A 17,711-nucleotide genomic window follows, 5' to 3' on the forward strand; every position below is an offset into this window, starting at 1 on the left:
CTTTTTCAACCTTTTTCCAAACAGGTCGTGGAAGTAAAAATACAATGTGTTCTCAATGTGTTCTCAATGATTTACCCGGCAAGAAAAATAAAGAGATGTCTGGCTGCATGATCATGAAACTTCTGCAAGGTTGTGTTTAAAAAAGAAAGAGATGTCTGGCTGCATGATCATGAAACGTCTGCAAGGTTGTGTTTAAAAAAGAAAGAGATGTCTGGCTGCATGATCATGAAACTTCTGCAAGGTTGTGTTTAAAAAAGAAAGAGATGTCTGGCTGCATGATCATGAAACTTCTGCAAGGTTGTGTTTAAAAAAGGAAGACATGTCTGGCTGCATGATCATGAAACTTCTGAAAGGTTGTGTTTTTTAAAATGTAAATAAGCCAAATAATAAAACGGTTTATTTTTTTCCTCCAAAATAAATATTACTCAAATTGTTATTGCAGTCTAGTTGTCTGATGTAGGCATTTGTCTCATCACCTGTGACAAATGTGAGGTTTGTATGGATAATTAATCAACTTGTCTGTCTTATACTTGTTGTAAATATATATAATTTAACAAGTTATAAGCCAACATGAAATAAGCCATTGGTAAGGATGGCTTGGTAAGATTGAAATGACTAAGGGTGGCAGCTAGCCTACTGGTTAGAATGTTAGACTAGTAACCGAAAGGTTGCAAGATCGAATCCCCGAGGTACAAATCTGTCGTTCTACCCCCTAGGCCATCATTGAAAATAAGAATGTGTTCTAACTGTCTTGCCCAGTTAAATAAAATACAAATTACATCCTACTTCATGTTAGTTTAACCTGAAATACTAACTCTCAGATTGTCACTTAAATTACTATAATTCAAAGTGAAATGAATGAATGACTAATATTGAAAAACTGACATTAGCCAGTATGGTTGAAGGGCAGGGAAGCATTGGAACTGTCAATCCTTAAGCTTCATCAAACATGCTTCACACCCAGTGGTCTTAGACTCACACCTGTTTCATCTAAGATCAGATACACACAATACATAGTGAGTCGTGTCTAAATCATGGCTTTACCAAGTATTTCAATTTGCAAACAGTGCAGATGTATCAGCTGAAGCTTTTACACTCGCTCTGAAAAGTTACGTTAGTTGCAACTCCTTGTCTAAAAGTACAGTACATAAGAGGAAAGAGTGAGGATGAAGAATGGAAATGTAAAGATTGCATGGAATGCTCTGGCATGAACTGTGAATGAACTCCTGAACCCCAATCTCCACCTAACAAAATCTGTCCTCAGCCTGATATATAGCCATAAAAAGCTTGTAGCAAGCACACAGGAATGTAATCTACAGATTAGAGATGCCTCTCAACGGGCTTCACAAAAAAATATTGCCTTCCCGAGAGGAGGTGCTATAGAAATATTATACAGCCCCTTTTGTGAGGATTATTCACTGTCCAGCATTATGTCTTTATGTTTACAGGAAATATCAATAGACATGATACTGGAGACTCAGGCTCTCATGAGAGAAATTAGTGACAATTCAGGAGTGTCTTCGTTCATGTTCTTTACAGTGCAAAGAACAGAGTAGTACCATCAAAACAAGTTCTCTGTGATACATTGAACAAGACCCTATAAAAAGGATATATACTAACCCCCAACCAGATACTAGATCTTTTAAACTTCCATTGCCTACTTCACAAGTCCAACAGCTGCAGCACAACCTTCTGACAACCTTACTCAACACATCTGTAACCACTACCGCAAGACCCTCAGTCTGATCCCTTCGATGCGATCATCAGTGACAGACACAGGGTTAAAAATGAGATTAATCAATGTAATTAAGATAACCACAGTAGCACAGCAAGAGTGGTATTTAACACTCATAATGCTTTGATTGTTTTTCCTGTGTAATCCCCTGTGGTGCTCTCAGCACGTTGAGAGGCTGATGAGTGGCAGGATTAGGCCTTCTAGGGGGGTTGTTTTGAGACACTCCCTCCCTGAGAGGGGCAGGTCTCTCTCTCCCTCTCTTTCTGCCTTGCTCCCTCTTCCTCTTTCTCACTCTCCTTCTCTCACTTTACTTCTCTTCCTCCCTCTCAACCACTCCTTCCTCCCCTCTCACTCTCTCTAGCTCTCCCTCCCACAGGAGGCTGTGTTGCATTCCTTCCAGGAGGGGCAGAGGTGTCCGTGGAAGAGCCATACTCAGTCTCCCCTACCCCCTCCCTGGGAAGACTCAGTGCGCCCTCCTCCCTGGCAAAGCTCTGGAGCTCCTTTGAGTGCGCTGCCAGCAGCGGCAGCAGAGACGTGACATGATTTGTTTGTCTGCTGCTGCATGTTTGCACCGATCACAGCCCAGCCCATACCTCCCCCTGCTCCCATCCAGGGGCTGCTTGGAGAATGGCTGCAGGGCTGGGGAGTGGGGGTTAAAGATAGTTTGGAGTATGATCCACGGTATGGAAACATTAATCATCCCAAAAATGTAAGCCTTGCTTGCATCCTTGCCCAGTTTGTGTGAGTGAGTAATAAAAAATTGCCATTACCGTTCAAATATCCTCTGTACAGTGTGTGAGGGTTTTCCCATCTTTTGTTATTGGCTTGTTTCCTGGTGCAGTGGTGCAGTGGAGGGTGTACTGTAGAGGCTTCCCAGTCCGCCCATTGATCCATAGAGTGGGCTGAAGGCGAGGAGCAGCCCTTTTTTTATGGCAGCCCGCTGGAGCCTGCCTATGGTTGTTCCTGGTTTCCTCAGATTGGTTTTCATTTAGTCAGGGTGCAGTGCCTCGCACATTCAGAAGGTGAGGTGAAGTGCTGCAGACATTTAGGGGAGCACCTAACAACTGCGCTCTGGGTAGGTGACACAATGGTATTCGGTGGTTTGCTGATACAATGTGTGTGCCTGTGTGTGTTGTTTTTATGAGAGTGGGGTGTGTGTACTGTAGACCTTTGTAGACCTTTGATTAGAGGTGAAGTGTTACCTGAAGTGATGACTGTGTGTGTGTGTGTGTGTGTGTGTGTGTGTGTGTGTGTGTGTGTGTGTGTGTGTGTGTGTGTGTGTGTGTGTGTGTGTGTGTGTGTGTGTGTGTGTGTGTGCGTGCGTGCGTGCGTGCTTTGTATGAGATTGGTGTGTGTGTGTATATATATACTTGCATGACGGCCTGTGGCTCTGAGCCTTTGGGTCAGATGCTGTGTTGTTTATCGTGTCAGAACTGGACAAGAAGGAAAATATAAAATATCACAATAATATACAGTAACTTTAAATAAAAAATCTATCTGAAACAAATTATACCTAAGAAGTTTACAAACATTTGACAAAAGAGAGCTATAAAGATTACAAAATGTAGGTATAAAGAATTGTCAAAGTAAATATGTCTATGCCATATGTTGCTAGAAATTCAAAACAGTTGATCAGCACATGGCAAACAATTGATATTATTATCAACAATAATCACCAAACGGTAGGATGGGGAAATTTCCCTAAGGTCTCTATGTTTACATGTGTTTATTTACATTTTTCCATCAGGAAAAAAGAGGCTAGAACGCTCTGGGTTGGTGGTCACAATGTCTATGCAGTATCCAATCAGAGAGTGGCTTTAATATGTGGCTGTGGGCCTTGATATCCCATTGCTCACAACCACAGCAGAGATCAATTATCCTGGAGGGCCCTGAACTTGGTCATCCTGTGATATCTTTAGCTTCTACTGGCAGCTCCTGGAAGGCTCCGGGGGGAGATGGCCGGAGAGAGATAGAGAAGAAAAAAAACCTGACTCCATATCAGCGGATCCATTTTCACTGGACCTTGAATATTTCATGTAGCAGGTCTTACAGCAGACACACAGAGGAGATAAATGGCAAACGACCATGTCCGTAACCCCCACTCATCCACACAGACAGCACACACCCACCCAGCCACTTCACCCCAAGGGCCACGGCAGAAGAATCATGTCTGGATCAGATTTCTGGTCACACTGACCATGTGGTTTATGTAACGCTCTAACACTGAGACATCTGTTAAGATGCACCAGACCAGAACATCCACATGTCCCATATATTAAAAACAAAGTAATGTCTTAAATTTACCAGAGATTATAGTTTCTATACAGTGGTTTAGGCTTAAAGGGTACAAACCACAAGGTTTTAAGATATCATTGTAAATATTAGAATGATACAAATTCAAGATCCTTTTCTTCAGTTCAAATGTTGTACGTCTTTCTGATAGATGTGTGCATAAAAATAACACAATATGACAGCAATCACATGAAAGGGGGATTTTGGTTGCCAAATGTTTTTCTTTCTAATATTTTCAATATGACACCCTGTTCCTTACATACACAAAACCATGTCCCACATATTTGAACATTTGAATTTGCCAGTTAAATGCTATAAAATAAAAAACTAATCATTTCAGAGAAGCCAGGTTATAACCAGACAAACCAAGTACGGTAACTATTGAAATTACGCAAAGATGGTATGGGAAAGACCATCCACCCACATACATGCTACATTCAAATATTACTCACTGCAAGAAGTGAATAACTTACCCCCAGGAGCCGACAGGCCATCTTGCATTTCAGGCAAATGCCATATGGGCTTGTTCATTTTTAGCCTAGTGGCCCTGTCTAACTTGATCGTTATCTGGCTAATGATGGGGGCCTCTTGCCTGGCTACCCATCCACATTGCTCCAGCCAACTGACATTTCTTCTCCATGAGGATTCTGGATTTTCTTCCCTTTCTGACGATTTCTAGAATGCAAACACATTCTGACCATTCTGATTGGTCCCAGAAACCAATGGGTTGGGCCAGAGCCGGCATACATGATGATGTTATCAACGTTGATACTCTGGTTGGTTATATTTATTAGAGATGAACCAGTCGCTGATTCATTTGTTTTGTACAACACCCCTCATTTCGAAGTCACACAAACAACTTCTAGCGTAGCCGTTTCAGACTGAATGTATGTAGCGATCAATAGAGCACCTGAATTCAATTCAGGGTGAGTCATCAGGCAAGGAGGCCTCAAGGAAAACAATGGACCGGTGTGGGGACCTCGAGGAGAAAATGGGCCAGTGTGTTAGAAATGCCAGGGTCGATTTCTGGTCCCAGTCTGCCCCTGCCTACCCCTGACCTCAAGACTATAGTACAACCTACTATAGCGATGCCGTTTCACTGGCTGCTTCCAAATACTTTCCTCTCTGAAACCGGAACAAGTCAAACCCTGTATTTGTTTATTATGTAAGTATGCTTTTGACCTGGCTTTCTCCCAAGATGGCTGTAACTGAGAGATTTGTTCGTGGAGGCATCAGTGCTGGCTATCAGTGGAGAATTATTTATAGAAATCCTCCCGTCCAAGATAGATGAGGGGAAAGTATAGGTTAGGGTAGATTTTGACAGGATGTCACGAACATCGATGTGAAGAACACCTTCGACATCAATGAATTATAGAAAATGTAAATGTTAGACGTTTAGATTACGGTCATCTCATTGCAAACCTCTTCTATTATATTGGTGTAATGTAGGCCTATGAGGCCAGATCACTCAGCAAGCTAAATAAATATGTGATACACATAATGAAAAGGGCCTGTCAAGCCGACCATGTCTGTGTTGTAAAAAGAAAATACTCATTTCAAAGGGAAGCACAAAACAAAACCTTTAACTGATCAAATCTATTGCATTCATTTGCCAATTAAAACAGAATGTAGGCCTATCATCCATTATGAGGAGAACTGAAGATTAGGAGTATTGACATAACAAACACACACACACACACACACACACACAATCATATCTTATTTAGGAAGTGGGTGTAAGTGACTCTTATGGATAAAAGAGACTCCAAATGTTTCTGATTTAGTTCATATATAATCTATAACTGCTTTATCAGTTCTCTAACTTTACACGTGTCACAGTTTTAAAAAAAACTCTCCCACTTGTTAAAGCGCAATATACTCTGTCAGTACATCCTTAAGAAATGTGAAATATGTCTTCTGTATGAAACAAATATGATAAGCTGCAATGCATATATTCACAGTGTCTTGGACCTAAGATTCCATAGTGGAGCTCCAGTGATTGCAGGACCCTCTTGATAAGATGTCCTCGCTCTCTTTCTCTATCTCTGCCTTCGGCCATAATAGAATACATGAAGGCCTTGAAATCTGACAAGCCAAAATGTATTTAGTATTGATGTCCCTCCCTGCCAGATTCAACAACAAATCAAATTGGCTGATTTCTCCCCTTTTTCTGAATGTTTTTATCTGCAGCAGAAGGGCCTGGCCATTGTCATTCAACGGCAGAACCATTTTGGAAATCACTGCTCTCTTTGTGCTCCCTCAGTCTCCTTGTCTGTATTCCCTGATGGGCTGCCCTAGATGGAACACTTCATTTTGTAATTTCCAAGTTCTGTATACAAATCCCCCTATGGCAGAGAAAGGAAAAGGGGAAATGAATGAATGAATGACGGTAAGAAAAGGTCTCAGAGTGAATCAAATTATGGCTTACTTTTTTAGATCATTTTAGTCGTTCTCTCAGCATTTCAAAATAGAATACATGTTGGAGTCTCCAGAATTTACATGACCTGACTTTACATGAATTAGCTATGCCACAAAATGCATGTTCAACTAAAAACTCTTCCATTATCAATAATGACTGATAATTGTGATGGATCTACTAAATCAGCAACACTATCAATAATTTTCTAAGCATGTCAAAACATGCACTTAAGGGTGTAAAAAATAAGAATGAAATAGCAGGACCTCTGCGAATGGTCTGCATAGAAAAAATATAATGTTTTAACTTTTTTTTAAACTAAAAAAACTACATAAAGCTCTGTGATGCATACATAAGTGTGATTTTATACAAACTACAAATACAAATGCACATGACTGACATATGGATACAACTTCAATTAATACAGGTTTGGACTGGAACCTTAACAGCATAAGCAGACTATGACACTATTACACATGCAGGGAAAGTCTATGAGTCAACGATATCATTGAACGACATCAATAAAAGGGTCAGCTAAAAACACTAATCCATTCAAAGTCATAAAACGTAGTAAAAACCAAAGAGGTTATAACAAAAAACAAACATTGATTTTCCTATTTCCTAGAGCCTGCAGTGCATTCAGAAAGTATTTAAACCCCTTGACTATTTCCACATTTTGTTAAGTTACAGCCTTATTCTAAAATTGATTAAATTGTTACCTTTTTTCTCATCAATCTACACACAATAGCCCATAATTATAAAGCAAAAATATTTTTTTTAGAAATGTTTGCAAATGTATTTATTTAAAAACGGCAATATCACATAAGTATTCACATAAGTTTTCAGACCCTTTATTCAGTACATTGTTGAAGCACCTTTGGCAGTGATTACAGCCTCAAGTCTTCTTGGGTATGACGCCACAAGCTTGTCACGCCTGTATTTGGGGAGTTTCTCCCATTCTTCTCTGCAGATCCTCTCAAGCTCTGTCAAGTTGGATGGGGAGCGTCACTGCACAGCTATGTTCAGGTCTCTCCAGAGACGTTTTCTTTCTTTTAATTAAATGTTTAAAACATACAATACACTTGTAGTGAAGCCGCTCAACAACTACATCACATTAGTCATCTAACAGCCTCCCATCCAGAGCGACACACAGAAGCAACCAGGGTCAACACTCTGCTCAAGGGCACGTCGACGCCCTGCTCAAGGGCATGTCGTCAGATCTCCAACAAGGTCAAAAAAATGGGACCTGAACCAGCGATCCAACTGCCAGCCCTCCAGAGATGTTAGATTGGGTTCAAGTCCGGGCTCTGGCTGGGCCACTCAAGGACATTCAGAGACTTGTCCAAAAGCCACTCCTGCGTTGTCTTGGCTGTGTGCTTAGGGTTGTTCTCCTGTTGGAAGGTGAACCTTCGCCCCAGTCTGAGGTCCTGAGCGCTCTAGAGACGGTTTTCATCAAGGATCTCTCTGTACTTTGCTCCGTTCATCGTTCCCTCGATCCTGACTAGTCTCCCAGTCTGAAAAACATTCTCAAAGTATGATGCTATCACCCTCATGCGTCACCGTAGAGATGGAGCCAGGTTTCCTCCAGACGTGATGCTTGGCATTCAGGCCAAAGAGCTCAATCTTAGTTTCAACAGACCAGAGAATCTTGTTTTTCATTGTCTGAGAGTCTTTAGGTGCCTTTTGGCAAACTCCAAGCAGGCTGTCATGTGCCTTTTACTGAGGAGTGGCTTCCACCTGGCCACTCTACCATAAAGGCCTGAATGGTGGAGTGCTGCAGAGATGGTTGTCCTTCTGGAAGGTTCTCCCATCTCCACAGAGGAACTCTGGAGCTCTGTCAGAGTGATGATTGGGTCCTTGGTCATCTCCCTGACCAAAGCCACTGTGTTCTTGAGGACCTTCAATGCTGCAGAACTTTTTTGGTACCCTTCCCCAGATCTGTGCCTCGACACAATCCTGTCTCGGGGCTCTATGGACAATTAATTCGACCTCAAGGCTTGGTATTGGCAATGTCAACAGTGAAACATTATTTAGACAGGTGTGTGCATTTCTAATTCATGACCAATCAATTGAATTTACTACAGGTGGACTCCAATCAAGTTGTAGAAACAACATCAAGGAGGATCTATGTAAACAGGATGCACCTGAGCTCAATTTCGAGTTCCATAGAAAAGGGTCTGAATACTTATGTAAATAAGGTATTTCTGTTTTGTTTTTAAAAATAAATTTGCTAAAATTTCTAAAAACCTGTTTTAGCTTTGTCATTATGGGGTATTGTGTGACGATTGTAGAGGAAAACAATAATGTAATAGACTTTTGAACAAGGATGTAACATAACAAAATGTGGAAAAAGGGAAGCGGTCTGAATACTTTCTGAATGCACTGTATATCACTCCACTCTGCCTTTGATAAGGTATTCATAGATGTGATGATGACTAAACGCTGAAAGCAAAAGACTACAATAATCGTCCTCCTTATTTTTAGAGCAACCTGTTGGTAGGTTATAATTGCTGTCAGATATCAGGTACTTTCACACTGCCTATTACACGTCATGGAAGATTATCTTCATCTGGGGCCTGAAATGCACTGCCTCTTCCTCGCCAGCTCCCTCTCTCTCGCCAGCTCCCTCTCCCTCTCCAGCTCCCTCACCAGCTCCCTCTCTCTCGGCAGCTCCCTCTCCAGCTCCCACTTCCTCTTCAGCTCCCTCTCCCTCGCCAGCTCCCTCTCCTTTTCCAGCTCCCTTGCCAGCTCCATCTCCATCGGCAGCTCCTCTCTCTCTCCAGCTCCCTCTCCCTCGCCAGCTCCCTCTCTCTCTCCAGCTCCCTCTCTCTCTCCAGCTCCCTCTCTCTCGCCAGCTCCCTCTCCCACGCCAGCTCCCTCTCTCTCTCCAGCTCCCTCTCCCTCGCCAGCTCCCTCTCTCTCTCCAGCTCCCTCTCCCTCTCCTGCTCCCTCTCCCTCTCCAGCTCTCTCTCCCTCTCCAGCTCCCTCTCTCTCTCCAGCTCCCTCTCTCTCTCCAGCTCCCTCTCCCTCTCCCTCTCCAGCTCCCTCTCCCTCTCTCTCTCCAGCTCCAGCTCCCTCTCCCACTCCAGCTCACTCTCTCTCTCCACCTCCCTCTCCCTCTCCAGCTTCCTCTCCCTCTCCAGCTCCCTCTCTCTCTCCACCTCCCTCTCCCTCTCCAGCTCCCTCTCCCTCTCCTGCTCCCTCTCCAGCTCCCTCTCTCTCTCCAGCTCCCTCTCTCTCTCCAGCTCCCTATCTGGAGCTGTGAACCAACCAGCAGTGTCAGAACTCTGACTGGCATCACAGACCTCTCAGGTCAACCTACTGAGTTAGCACACGCTAGAGGGTTAATACACTCTAAGAAGGGCTTTTTCTAGGGCTTTTCTACAGTCAAACTCGTTAGGGTTTTGGTACAAAGCAAAAAGCTTGTTGTTGCCTGCATGCAGCATGCGCCGTAATCACAATGTTTCATTTGGCATAATGTTGTGTTACTTCAACTGCATTTGGAACTGCTGCACACTCTCCAACATGTCAAGGAAAGAAAACTATAGCATTTTCCCAATGAACCGTCTTTAGACATTTCAATGTGTTATTGGTAAAATAACTACTGTGGAATATTCATATTCCATGTCAAGTAAATTGTCATGATCAGCATTCTGTTAACTTTTTTATTTTATTTTACTTTATTTAACTCTAGGCCTACACCCCTAAGTGATCCCAGAAATATTTGTAAACCCAACAATATTAATGAATAGCCTATATGAAAAATATGAAATGATTGTGACATACAATTTGGAAACCTGAAAGTCTTATCCAGTCATGATGTAGGCCTACAGACAAAAGTCATGAGTCATCAGTCATGATGTAGGCCTACAGACAAAAGTCATGAGTCATCAGTCATGATGTAGGCCTACAGACAAAAGTCATGAGTCATCAGTCATGATGTAGGCCTACAGACAAAAGTCATGAGTCATCAGTCATGATGTAGGCCTACAGACAAAAGTCATGAGTCATCAGTCATGATGTAGACCTACAGACAAAAGTCATGAGTCATCAGTCATGATGTAGGCCTACAGACAAAAGTAAGATTGGCCCCAAAAGGTTGATCTTTAGAATAACATCCATTATAGCTGCATTGTAACAACAGTATTGATTAATAACTATTTCAATTTCAATTCATTATAATCATGTATTCTTATGAATGAATGATGGTGATCACGTAATTTACAGATTAGGTTATTTGTGAAACATTATACTCAAAGAAAAGCCAGAACACTTGAGCATTGGGGCGCTTGTGTGTGTGTGTGTGAGGGTTGAGCCTTGGGACGCTTCTGTGTGGGTGTATGAGGGCTGTGACTAAATGTGTAGTGTTAGCAAATAGTGATCTCCCTAAGGATTAACATCAGGGCAGCGTAATGACCTAATGATCAGGCCACGTCCTCTATAATCCCGCTAATTGTTTTCACCAGGTTGAAGGATTTGGGAGCCGACCCTGCACCCAGCATTTACCTCCTGAAAAAAAAATCGTAAGGGAGGCGTTACAACCATTTTGTAGTCATGGTAGGATGAGCTAACATGTTGTAACATCCCTAGCCTACATATTTATTAGTCCAGAGCCTAGACCTATGTGCAGGGATTCATCATTTATGTCAGTGAGGACGTGATGTAGGCTAAATAGGTAAAACTGTGGAAAAATGTAAGTGAAATGCTGACTGGGCTAGATGACTTTGAGTTGCAAATTATAACGCTACCTATAGGCCTACGACATATATTTATATACATATTATGTATATGTATTTTCGACGTTTTTTAGAGAGAAAAGTGTAATCTCGAGTAGCCTATTAGTTCGTAATCCTGCAGTGATAGCCTATATTGTCGATTCCACCAAAATACCCTGATACATTTCTTCTCCTGTTAGGCTCTAACCTATGCCCGGATGATTGAGGTATTAGTCTCACGGGATAAATTTAATGATGATGCAAAATTCATTGTTTTTGCTGAAAATGTGTCACCCAATAACTGTTGCTGTGTGTAGGCCTATGTCTGATTAACCAAATTATTCTAAATTAAATGGCATTGATTCCTCTCCGTTAGGGTACTACCCGTTAAGATTTATGTTAATGCCGATACAAATAAAATAAATCAAATCAAATTGTATTCGTCACATGCGCCGAATACAACAGGTGTAGTAGACCTTACAGTGAAATGCTTACTTACAAGCCCTTAACCAATAACGCAGTTTTAAGAAAATACCTAAAACAATTAAAAATAAAAGTAAGAGATAAGAATAACAAATAATTCAAGAGCAGCAGTAAATATCAATAGCGGAGCTATATACAGGGGGCACCGGTGTCGATGTAATTGAGGTAATATGTACATGTAGGTAGGGGGGATGCAAATAGTCTGGGTAGCCATTTGATTAGCTGTTCAGGAGTCTTATGGCTTGGGGGTAGAAGCTATTCAGGAGCCTTTTGGACCTAGACTTGGCGCTCCGGTACCGCTTGCCGTGCGGTAGCAGAGAGAACAGTCTATGACTAGCGAGGCCTGAGTCTGACAATTTTTAGCGCCTTCCTCTGACACCACCTGGTATAGAAGTCCTGGATGACAGGAAGCTTGGCCCCAGTGCTGTACTGGGCCGTACGAGTTTAGTTATACGAGTTTAGTTATTAGATTATTTATGATTATTCAACAGCTAAACATGGCTATTACTTTTCATATCAGAAAGCTGCTTTGCGAAGTTAAAAGCCCAGAAATAACAGGTTTGTCAAGAAGTTACTCTGTCTCGCAGAGATTTCTTTTGAAACAAGTGACCCGCAACAGACTGGAGACTCCTAAACCCATAGCCATAACATCAAACACTCTCTACTATTTACACCGCAGCAGGGCGAGCCGGCCGCTGCCCAGCAAAATGAGAGAAGGTTAATGCACACATGTCAGCGGTGGGGTGGACCGACGAGTACAAGGAAGAGAGAACACTGGTCGCCGGCGCTCTGCGATTTGTGCTGCTCCATTTAAATAACTTGCCTTTAAACATGGTAGTGGAGCGCCAGGCACCCAGCATAATCATTTGTTTACAGTGCGTGCGTTGATAGTCATTTTTTAGGGTGACGTTTAATCCAGACTCGAGGGGAGGTGTCTTGCAGAGCCCAGACAACCTGGCTCCACCGGCCATCTCTATAGGCTATATGGCTGTCTATTTGAGGAGACATGGTGTAAATCTCTCTGGCAATCTTTACTTTACACTCCCTGTGACACTCACCTGAAGGTAACTTAATGGTTTATGGCCAATCAAATGAACCACCTTTCTTTCCCTGTACCAAGAAGGACAACATGATACTGCATACTTGGAAGTTCATAATTTTACAGACGTGTTGGGAGTTATTGATTTTTTAAGTTGGAGTATTCACTGCATAGCTGCTTCAAACTAATATTTATGGTTGGTATCTTGATAATATGGACATTAGCAAGCCAATGGATATTTCATTAGCAATGTATTGTCCATGAGCAAAGTTTATTAAAGGTCATATAAGCCTAAACAAGCACAATCCGTCCCACGGGAATTTATTATGGACCAACAACTATTCGTTTGGAAATTTGGAGAGAAATGGTAACTTGTAAAATAGTTTTCTATTATTTAAACCACTATCTACAAAATTAGTCTCCCCATTCAAGTGTGATTAGACCAATCTCCACAGTAATATAATAAGTGAATATGTAAATAAATAAACTAAGAGTTAAATAAACATCTGCAAATGGCTCCACTTTAAGGCATAACATTGTTGTTGCTACATTATATCTCACCCTTGATGATAACTCTAGCACTCAAACACAAACACGACACATGAATAAAGCCAACCTGGACTCAGGGGTAGACATAACATAGTAAATGTAAATCCGGGCCCTCTAATCAGTATGATATGTTATGTTTGGTATGGTATGTATTAATGTCCATCATCCATTTTGTATGATATGTTACGATTTACAAATGTAAGGAATTGCAATTCATACAATATGTTACGAATTTGCAAAACGTATGATATGTTCTGAATTCCAATTTGTTGTGGCTAATGTTAGCTAGGTGGAAAACGCTAACATTAGCTAGGTGGCTAACGTTAGCTAGGATAGGTTAGGTTTAAGGTTAGGGTAAGTATTTAGGTTAAGGTTAGGGTAATGGGAAGGGTTAGGTAACATGCAAAGTAGTCGCAAAGTAGATTAAAAAAAAGTTGTAAGTAGTTAAAATGCTAAAGTTGTCTGTGATGAGATTTGAACACGCAACCATCAGGTTGTTGGACATTCACGTTATCCACCCACATAATCCCGAAGCCCCCCTACTTTCGTTTTTGCCATAAGTAACCTTCTGTCTCATGTTACCTTACCAAATGTAACATATCATAGTAATTGAGTGTCCCGGATTTACATTTACTATGTTACGTCTATGAGACCAGGCTGATAAAGCATGATCATTCAATTATGTTACTTTTAATGCTTGTCTCAAAAGTGTTGATCTCCTAACTCCTCCTAACTGCAACCGTCTTTATATTGTTGCACCATGGACAGATAGAGGAACTTGAGTTAGTGTAATATTTACTGTTCACGTTTTATTGTTTATTTCACTTTTGTTTATCCATTTCACTTGCTTTGGCAATGTAAACATATGTTTCCCATGCCAATAAAGCCCCTTGAATTGAGAGAGAGAGAGAGAGAGAGAAGCCCCTTGAATAGAGAGAGAGAGAGAGAGAGAGAGAGAGAGAGAGAGAGAGAGAGAGAAAGAAGCCCCATTTCACCCAGTGCTCAGCAAAGTAGGTCTGTGCCACTCTTGATTAGGGATTGTTCTCAAAAGATGGTTTCAGACATGAGATAATGAGGTCCTGATAATGCGGGTCTCCTTTAAGTTTTTCCCATGAATCCGAGCTGTCGCCAGTTCACTAAACGACACTGTACATCGGCACCAAGCTACTCACTTCTAATTTGTTGCGCACAAAAGCTGATCCACCGCAAATCCCTACTAACAAACGAGGGGCAGTGAACAAATCATATAGGCCTAAAGTTCAATCTTCCTCATTTCTCGACTAATTAACTGGAATCCCACCTTATTCTTAATACAGTGACCAATTAATTTGCGATTTATGTCAAAGGTCCAAGGGGCCCAAGTAGGTCGCCAGGAACATTTGTGAAGGCCTGTGGCTTCACTATGGGCTATGGATCTTATTAGGCGGATGACCCTGATGCGTAAAGGTTACAGGCTTTTTAGTGCCACGGTTTGAAACCTAAGATTTTTCCTAAACGGATTTTAATTGGTTGGTTGAATGGTTTGTGTGCATGTGTCTTGTATGTATCAGATCCATCCGAATACACACACTGACATTTTAGCACAGAACTGAATGTTTGCTTATCTGCACAACAGCACACAACTACAAAGGCCTGGGAACGTTACAGGTTTCACTATCAAATAGGAACAGGACAGGAGGCCTACAACAGGTGTTAACGTAGGCCCATAGTTGTATTTCCAATACATTTCTATCATTGTTTTAAATAGCCTATAGTGGCTTAAACTTATCTGACAATGGCAATTGCTTAAATTCTTAAGGAATGTGCATGCTTGTAAGCACGTGGTGTTAATGCATGCTTGCAATTGTGTGCCCAGTATAACTTTTGAATGTGTCTTTTGTAATCACGTTGTTATTTACTCTTTAGGTGTGCATGACAACCAATGATATCACCATAACAGTTAACTTAAAATGCAGTCACATTTTTCCCCCAGCAAATCTTTTTTTCAACCTTTGCAAAAGTGAATGGAGACCCTACCCCTCCTATTCTATTTGATGTTACAGTAGATGCTAGTCCAACCAGGTTCAGTTGACGTTCAAACACTCCCCCTCATTACACCAAAAATGTCTCTATGCAAAACATCTGCGGGAACTTCAATAAGGCAAAGCACAACTTCTGATCGCATCCTACTTATCGTTCAGTTGTATTGGCTGCCTTTGTAAATATGGCCAGCCGCATGTTTCAAATGTCACAAGACGCTGACAACTTTAAATGTGGAAACACCAAGTAAAGATAGCCTATAATATGCAGGGAGCCAATGGAAGATCCGTCTGCAATGTGCCTTTTATTAAAGCAGTGCTCTATGACTTGAAACGAACAAATCATTAGGCCATTTTAGGATACAAAACGAGAAAACAACCATTTTGATTGTAAAATAAATGGTGTTATTTATGGAAGAATTGTACGTGTCGGGGGGTGGATTGTTAGCATGAGGCGTGCATGGACATATGGTCACTAAAGTGGTGTATGAATCTGACTTTAGGATCATGCCACTCAAATCCCCAAATCCCCAAATTGTACACGAGTCATGTCAGTGTTTGCACTAACATAGACCGAATTGTAAATTAAATGTAAACACATTCAATAGGCCTAGATAGGTATATTATTAAATTATAACTTGTGAGTTGCTGTTTGTAAATGTCAAAAAAGATGATCATCTCAAGTGGAAGTAACTGTCGCTTAAATTACTGAAGATATGGCAAACACATAAACGAAAGACTGCTAGATAGTTTACGTTTTCAAAAGTTTTATAAGCACAGGAATTAACCCTGCATGCCAGCAGCGCTTCCCAAACTTTAAAGCGCTTCCATAACTTAAATCTATCTATATGTGGCATAAGGTTCTGAGTTCCTTATAGAGATAGAGATATGAGTATAGGCGTGTAGCATATGCTTTCTTTTATTAGGCTTCATTATTAAGATGAGCATAACGCTGTTATTAAAACCCATCATATATAGCATTTTTCAGTATTGAGTATTGAGTATTTTTCAGTATTGGGTATTGAACCACTGTTAGCCAATTTAGGCTATACAAATTCATAGATGTTGCTAAAATAGGAAGAATGAGAATATAAACGGTGAGAATATAAACGGTATGTTTGTTCTTGGGTGATATAGGCCTAACCTAAGGCGGGATGCCCAGAGGAATTACCAATAAACATTCAGAAGGCATTATGGCTGAATAGTTTGGAGAGGAATCTATCCAAATCACAGAGGAGCAAGTGATGGATTCAATTGACCGCACTCAACCGTTTTAGTTCGCCGTGTATAGTTTAGATTGTTGTTCCCGCTGCTGACAAACCCGTTAATTCACCTAGTAGCAGAGACAAGGGAACTGGCAGGCAACTTCCAAAACATTTGGATTTCAACCGAAAACTCTCTACTCAAAATCACGTCTAGCCAATCATGTCCGTACATTATTTTTTTAAATGATAAATATCCTAAATTAATCACGTGTGTTGGAGCCTATATCCTTTACGGTTGGTGGGTGTTGGGGAGAGAGAGCCCCACTGCAAACGGTTGAATGCGCAATGAACACTAAAACTCACAGTAAAAGCACGAGATGTAAGCCTATAGGTTTTCACCCTTGTTTCTGGTGAAGCTTTGAAACGTTAAAAACATAAACGACTTGCTTCACAGCATGTTTTTCCAACAGGTAATTTAGTTATTTACAATTAGCCTACTACACTCTAAATAATAAAATAACTAAAACTTATTGAAATGAATTAACTTTTTCCTCCAAAATGTGTTTATGATATTAGATAAAAATATTGTGTTATTAAATGTTTCATAGACTCTCTAGTTCAGCCTTTCATTTGGTGAGGACTTCGTCAATATTTCCCTTTTATCGATTTTGAAGCGCGGTGATGTAGGTAAGCCTATGTTAGGCTATATCAGAAAAATAAACATCGTGGTGATTTTTTAAATGAAATAAAATAGACAGTTGAATTGTATAAAAACACAAATTTGGGACACATTTGATGTAAGATTGCGTCTATTTCTCTAGGGAAAAACATATAATGTCTTAAAATTACTCTACAGCTCACCATTACTCATTTTGTGTCATAACATAGTTAATCAACCATTTCATCTTATAATACATTTGAAAATATCTTACACTTGAGCCTGTCACCAAATAATTTCTAACATACTCATAAATCAGAAAGTTAAACCACAGTATTCATTCTAGAATATAATATTATTCAATCCACATAGTTTCCTAACAATTACAAAAAAGTGTATCCTTCATATTGTCATCCATTTGGCCTTGCTTGGATGATATTCCAAAGAACTCTTCTCTGCTGTACACCTAAAATAAATCACACTTTTCAGACCAAAAAACAACAGCTATTGTAGCCATTTGAGTTCATCCAGTTGCCCCTGAAGCCCATGTTGAATGAGATGGATTAAGGGGCTCAGCCCAACAGCCTGGGGAGCTACAGGA

General features: G+C 40.8%; 1 protein-coding gene across 2 annotated transcripts in view; it reads left to right on the forward strand.

Annotated features, from left to right (window-relative positions):
- Nucleotides 1–2,714: 2,714 nt before the first annotated feature.
- The window catches only part of LOC139408627 (T-box transcription factor TBX3-like), a 31,819-nt gene continuing 16,822 nt past the window's right edge, over nucleotides 2,715–17,711 (forward strand). The window contains exon 1 of one of the 2 annotated variants that reach the window (XM_071152740.1): nucleotides 2,715–2,810. The gene's annotated coding sequence lies outside the window, so the exon portion shown is untranslated. The remainder of the gene's footprint in view (nucleotides 2,811–17,711) is intronic. The other variant, XM_071152736.1, reaches the window with a different exon arrangement.

This window comes from Oncorhynchus clarkii, chromosome 5, assembly GCF_045791955.1.
Source record: "Oncorhynchus clarkii lewisi isolate Uvic-CL-2024 chromosome 5, UVic_Ocla_1.0, whole genome shotgun sequence".
NCBI classification, from domain to species: domain Eukaryota; kingdom Metazoa; phylum Chordata; class Actinopteri; order Salmoniformes; family Salmonidae; genus Oncorhynchus; species Oncorhynchus clarkii.